This window comes from Elgaria multicarinata, chromosome 16, assembly GCF_023053635.1.
Source record: "Elgaria multicarinata webbii isolate HBS135686 ecotype San Diego chromosome 16, rElgMul1.1.pri, whole genome shotgun sequence".
NCBI classification, from domain to species: Eukaryota; Metazoa; Chordata; class Lepidosauria; order Squamata; family Anguidae; genus Elgaria; species Elgaria multicarinata.
The window spans coordinates 30054076-30061152 of record NC_086186.1 but is presented as its reverse complement, the minus strand read 5'-3'; positions in this window follow the sequence as shown (position 1 = coordinate 30061152).

The following is a 7077-nucleotide window of genomic DNA, read 5'->3' as shown; positions in this document are numbered from 1 at the left end:
CAGCCCTCTCTCCGAGCACCAGTCAGCCTTGATCGAATCAGGCCCAAGGCTTCAAGTCAAGTCCTTGGGGACCAGGACCAAAGAGCATGAAGAAAAACACCACAGGCAAGGTTGAATCCAACCATGAACCGAATCCAAAACTTCTGGAAAGTTCTTCTAATTCTCGGGCACAACTGCTTGAACCCACTTGTTGATTCAGAGGGGGAAATGTTGGACTCAGTGGGGTGCAGAATCTACTTCACAGTAGCTCTAGCACCTTGCGTAGCCAACTACAAATCCTGCATGGCAGCCTGCTAACCATTCCTATGGGGAGAAGCCATGACCTTCTTCCACCACCTTCCGGAGAATATAAAATACCTGGCCATGATTTTTCAAGCCAAAGCTCTCAGGCTTGTTGGTTAATAAATATATAAAGCCCATCATATGGCCAACTGCAGCTCTGAGGCCAGAACGGCCACAATATCATTAAGACGTCATGTCTGGCTATGAACAGTGGGACTTAATCAGGAGGTGAGATCCAGAGTGGCGGATTCAACAGAGAGGGACTTTTCAGCTCATCTGCGACAAGATTTTGGACCATCTCCATAAAATGAAAAGATCTGTCCAAAAATGGGAATGGGATCTCAAACTTCCTCAGTTTCCACCAACTGCCCCTGACCATATTGGCAGCATCAAGGTCCAACATGCCGCCAGTCTAACTCATTCTCCTCAAGACCTCCTTGACATGGATCTGTTTCATCTTTTCAACCCAATTGATGCTTTTATGGCAAACTTTGCGAACCCACCCAGAGTGCAAACACTGACCAGGCTAAGCGTTGTTTTTGACTGCGGTGGGCAAGCCAGCTCAGCCTCCTTCCGACAGGCTCAAACCCTTCCTTTCCACATGGGAATTCATTACACCTGGGTACTGTCCATCATAGCCCAAAGTTATTCTATCAAGTTTGGAGAACCCCCTCCAACAGGGCTCCTCCACTACACACACACACACACGCACACGCACACACACACACACACACACCAGTACTCTGAGAAGAAATAGCTATGCTTTTGGAAAAAGGGGGCATAAAGAAAATTGCTCCCACCCAAAGCTCACTGGTTTCTTTTCAAGATATTTCACAGTTCCCTAAAAATATAGCAGTCTTTGGTGTATACTTGATCTCCGAGACCTGAACAGTTATATCCATTCAAAAAGGTTCAAGATGACTACACTCTCCTCCACTCTTCCACTTGTACATTTATCCCTATTAAATTTCATCCTGTTGTTTTCAGCCCAGCACTCCAGCCTATCAAGATCACTTTGAAGTTTGTTTCTGTCCTCCAGGGTATTGGCTATCCCACCCAATTTTGTGTCATCTGCAAATTTGATAAGCGTTCCCTGCACCTCCTCGTCCAAATCTTTAATAAAACTATTGAAGAGCACTGGGCCCAGGACTGAGCCCTGTGGTACCCCACTTGTTACCTCCCACCAGTTTGAGAAGGTTCCATTGATTAGCACTGATTCTGATTCTGTAGCCAGCTGTGGATCCACCTAATAGTTGCTACATCTAGCCCACTTTTAACTAGTTTGCTGATCAGAATGCCTTGTGATACTTTGTCAAAAGCTTTGTTGAAGTCAAGGTATATTATGTCCACAGCATTCCCACAGACCACAAGGGAGGTTACCCGATCAAAGAATGAGATCAGATTAGTCTGGTAGGATTTGTTCTTGACAAATCCATGCTGGCTTCTTGTAATTACTGCATTGTTTTTAAGGTGCTTACAGACTGAATTCTTTATAATCTGCTCCAAAATTTTCCCAGGGATTGATGTCAGACTAACTGGTCTATAGTTAGCCCTCCTACAGTCATGTGGAACTTAACCCGTCTTCCATGATTTTGAAAAGATAATAGACAGTGGTTCTGAGAGTTCTTCCGCTAGCTCCTTCATTACTCTAGGATGCAGTTCATTGGCCCTGGAGATCTGCACTCATTCAAAGACATTAGCGTTCCTTGACCATTTGTTTATCAATCTCAAACTGCAATCCTGCCCCCTCAACTTGTGCTTCACTTTTTCCAGGACAGTCATAGACCCGCTTTTGGGAAAAGACTGAGCCAAAGTACAAATTGAGCACTTCGGCCTTTTCTTTGTCATTTGTTATCAATTTGCCATCCTCATTAAGCAGTTGAACCACCATTTCTTTCCTCTGTCTTTTCACATACCTGAAGAAAGCTTTTTTATTGCTTTTAGCATCCCTAAATTTAGGATGCTAAACCTAAATTTAGCTTTTAGTCTCAGCTCATTCTCAGCTTTAGCCTTCCTGACACCATTCCAGCACTTCTGTGCCACCTGTCTGTACTCTTCTTTTGTAGCCCAGCCTTCCTTCCACTTCCTATATGTATCCTTTTTTGTTTTCAGGTCATCTCTAAGCTTTTTGTGGAGCCACATTGGTTTCTCCTGTTGTCTTCTATCTTTTTTCTTTGTTGGCATTGTTTGTAATTGAGCCTTTAAAATTTTCTTTTTTAAAAAAGAAATCCCGTCTTGGATTCCTTTTCTCATTAGTGCCACTTGCCATGGGACCTTATCATCGTTCTGAGTTTATTAAAACCAGCTTTCCTAAAATCCAGAGTACGTGTATGCCTACACTCAACTCGTCTTCTCCTTGTTTGGGTGGTTGGTAGTAGACTCCGACTATCCTGCTCCTTTTATTCCTTGCCCCATTTATTTTAATCCATGTCCTTGCAATGGGGCTCCCTGGCTCATCCTCCTGTATTTCTGTGCCGGGATAGGTATTTTTTTTAACATATAGTGCAACTCTTCCTCCCTTTCTATTTCTTCTGTTCTTTTTTTAACAAGTTATATCATTCAATGATCCCATTCCACTCATGGGAGTCGTCCCACCAAGTTTCAGTTATACCTATCAAGTCATATTTGCCTTCATGTGTTAAGAATCCAAGTTCATTCTGTTTGTTTCCCATACGCTGGGCATTGGCATATAGACATCGAAGATCATGTGCTTTATAGTCTGGCTTCTTTCCTGTACTATTATGAAGACTATTTGGGGGGCTCAGCTTCACTAACTGGTGCTTCTCTCTCTGACTGGGGAATGCTCTTCACTGACCTGGCCCAGCCCCAGACTTCAGAAAACAACCAGTAAGCAAATATTACCAAGGGGAAGGGAAGGCTTGGGAAACTCTTCCACAACTCGAGGAGGCGTAGGCACTGGATGAGTCACGTGGCTTGTGGGGTCTGCATTCGGCTGGCAGAGCCTATGATATTTGAAAGCGGGGAATTGCATCTTAATTGTATCTGTCTCTGTCCTTTTTATATATACCTCATGATAATCAGAAAAAGGACTATGTATTATGAAGGGGGGGGGAAATGAAATGTTTCCTCCTTTTGTAATACTATAACTTGCAGCCAACGGGTTCGAGGAAGGCAAAAACAAAAAGAGTTCTATTCCACACAAAGCAGAGCAAACTTATGGATTTGTTGCCCTGGAAGGAGCTGTAGCTCAATGCTGCAGCCCCCTGCTTTGCACACAGAAGGTCCAGTTTATCCCTGGCATGGAAAAACTCCTGCCTGAAACCTTGGAGAGTCATTGCTGCCAGTCTGTGTCAACAATACTAGATGGGCCAAGATCTGACTTGGTATAAGGCAGCTTCCCATGTTCATATGTTGTGATGGACAGTACCTTAGATAACTATTTTTAAAGGGAAGTTTAGACAAGTACAAGGACTATTAGCCCTGTTACCGAATGTTAAGAAGCAGTGACACATTCCTGAGTAGGAGGCCCAGCAAGAGGAGATGGCCAGTCTCTGGAGGACTGCTCCAAGGAGCATCCCTGGCTTCTGTTGAAAAACCAATAGCTGGCCCAGGGCATGACCCTAAGGTGTACTGTGCGGCAATCTTGCCAAAGTTAAATAGAGCTGGAGCTGGTCAATGTGTCCATAGAACCACCTTGAGCACTCTAGAAGAATAAAAATAGATGGCCTTTCGTCAAAATTGTCCGATCCAACAAAGCAATTCTTATGATCTCACCAGCCATGATAGCTAAATGGAACCCACACGTTCAGAGGCAGTGTACCTTTGCAGACCAGATGCCAGAATAATCATATGTGATGAGAAGCACAGGATTGAAATCCATGAGGGAAAGGGATAAACGGAGTTCATCACAATGTTACACAGAAAAGCCCAAGTTGCACCAAAACTGTTCTGGAAGGGAGTGTCACGAGAGAGTTTACACTGCACAGAGGTGTTCCATTAGAAAAAAAATCCAAAAGGAGCAGTAGGGGAAGACCATTTTTAAGCTCAGGTACAAGGTCATGAGGAAGTAAGCAAGTTTTCAAGCTCATCAAAATTTCATCAGGCTGGATGTTACACAAAATAAGAAAGAAAAAGTAGGCAGCGCAGATGCCTCTCCTAGTCACAGCCTCCTCTGTGCCTTTGGACTGACTTATAGGCAAGCCCATGGCACCCTGGGGGGCGGGCTAGCAAGGTGTACCTTCTCCTTAACCTCAAGTTGAGGATGGAGGGATGGGTTGAAAGCTTCACTCGGTCTGTTGAAAAACTAGTGATCCCTTCTAGGTAATACAGGAGAAGGGTGTGTGTGCTTAATTCCTCAGAGTTCTCACAAGCTCCTCTTCAGCAAATGGTGTGAGGAAGAGATGGCAATTTCAACCCCCCAAATATTTGTGGGTGCCGTCTAATCAGGTAACAAAGACCCTTGTTCCAGGCTGTCTGGAGATGTTTTGTTTTGGTCTCCTGTTGACGTAGGGATTCTCACAGGGCTCGGCCAGAGCAGTTGGGGGAGGCTGAGAACAGCTCCTCCTCAGGCCTCGAAGCCCGCCCGCATATCTTCGTGAGATGCAGCATGTATTTGATGAACTGTTCTGCAGGCTCGAACTGGGCCTGTGAAACGGGTAGGCAGCCATTGCGGCTGGCTGGCTGGCTGGCTGGCTGGCTGGTTGCCACACAGGCTTCTTGAAGAGAATTGCCCGCTTCTAATCCAGCAAGCTACCCACATTGCTGGCGGATGGAGGAAAGGCTGGCTGGATTGAAACTCTTAGCTGAGCCTCTCATTGTCAGCCCTGAAATGGTTAGGATTCAGCCATTTAATGGGAACAAAAGAAATTAATTGGTGGTTTAGGCCTAATGAAACTGCTGTGCAAATTAACAGTCCTCATCAGCAGAAACAAACAGACTCCTTACATGAATCGCTAGGGCGCATTGAACTGACTAAAGCTTTTGCCAGAATGATAAATAGCAGGTCAGAAGAGACCATCTGTGCTTTTTCCCCCCTGGGAGAGGTGGTGAGGAATGAGGCTTAGTGGGGGGGGGGGAAGAGAAGACATTGCAATAAAAGCATAAATTCTCTGCTTTATTCATCGTAGCTCTGCTTGACACCACCATCTTACCACAGAGATAAAGGAGGAACCTTCTTTCATTTGCATCTGAAAAGGCCTGGGCCATGGTCTGTACACTTGAGAAGCCAGAAGAGTTCTGATTTCAGGGGATGTTTAGCCCCTATTCAGGCTCTCACAAAGCCAAGGGCCCCGAAAGCCAGCGGTTGGCCTGCCAGCTTATGGAGCAGACAGAAGCGGCCCAGCGCTGCCGCAGGGCGCCTTGGTTCCCTCTGTTTACTTAAGGCGCTCTCCAATCCCACTGCGGATTCCGATTTCAAGGCTTGCTTTGCTTATGCTCATGTGCTGGGCGGGGGCGGCAAGGGGGGGGGGAGAAGAAAGGACCCGTCTGATCTTTTAATAATCAAAGTAATTAGAATAATCCTTTCAGGGCTGAATGGGGGATTATTTCTTCATGTCACTGGAGTTTCATCCTCAGTTTGGCCTCATAAAATGGGGGGAAGAAGCACTTCAAAAGCAGCCATTGCACTTGCCAGCCTTTCAATAATATTTTCCACCGCATGGCTTGCCACAGGCCAGTCTTTTGCCACATGTCTCTGTGTGCAGGAGTCGGGCTCTCCCAGAGCCTTTGCAGCCCTCCTGACCTCTTACCGGCAGTCTGAGGGTGGTGGTCAAAGAAACAGGGGGGCTGTACGGCTGCTGTGGGTCTGGCCAGGCAAGGAAGCCTTTGGTGAAGGCCCGGGCCGTTGTGGGGCTAAGTGGAGGCCACCATTGGCCTCGGTCGGCAAAACACCCCACTCTCTGTAGGACGCAGTCCTTACATTGGAGGATGAAGAGGCCCTAAACCTCGCATGTGCGAACGTGAAACTAGTGAAGGACGAAGGATTCTTAGCCTTGCCAGATGATACTGCTTATGATGATAATGTAAATAAGTGAAATTCACTGAGGTCTGCGCAGACCTTTCATCTGGTGTTTAGTCAAAGCACTAAACAGAGCCTTCTTTTAAAAAGTGACACACACAGGACCCAGTTTTGTTAGCCTACCCTGTTTGATCTGAGGCTCATGTCTGATGAGGTAGGAGGCTGCAATGGAAGGTAGGGGTGTGTGTGTGTGTGTGTGTGTGTGTGTGTGTGTGAGAGAGAGAGAGAGAGAGAGAGAGAGAGAGAGAGAGAGAGAGAGAGATGGAAAATAATGTCTCTTTCCAGCAATAAAATGAATTGACTCACTGTGTGGTTGGCACACTACCTTTCATGGCACTAACTGGTCATTAACAGGATGGTTTTTGATGGTAGTCTTTAGATTTCATCCAAAATCCAAGGTAGGGGGAGGGTTCAAAATTATGCAACAAAATCAGAACATTTGTTGGTACACATGGTGTGGACCAGTTGAAACTGTGGGTGGCCCCTGTCATGGTCCATGGTGTGGCTTCCTCAAGGTGTTGACAATGGCTGCCTCATTTATCCCCCACGGCAGAAGTGTGGGTGCGGTGTGAGGGCAGGCAGTTAGACCAAGAAGGGAGGCTGTGGTGATAGTGGCTGAGTTCGGATGACACGCTAATCAACGGTTGTTTCCCATTCTGTTCCTATTACACACACACACACCCCGGTTGATTAGCGTGTCGTCCGAACTCAGCCAGTGTGTCTGCCTGCCTGTCCATCTGCATGGGCGCCTTACTCAAGATCACTTCAGGAGGACTGGTTTCTCTGCCTGGAGTCTTTCTTGATGTAATTACAAGCAA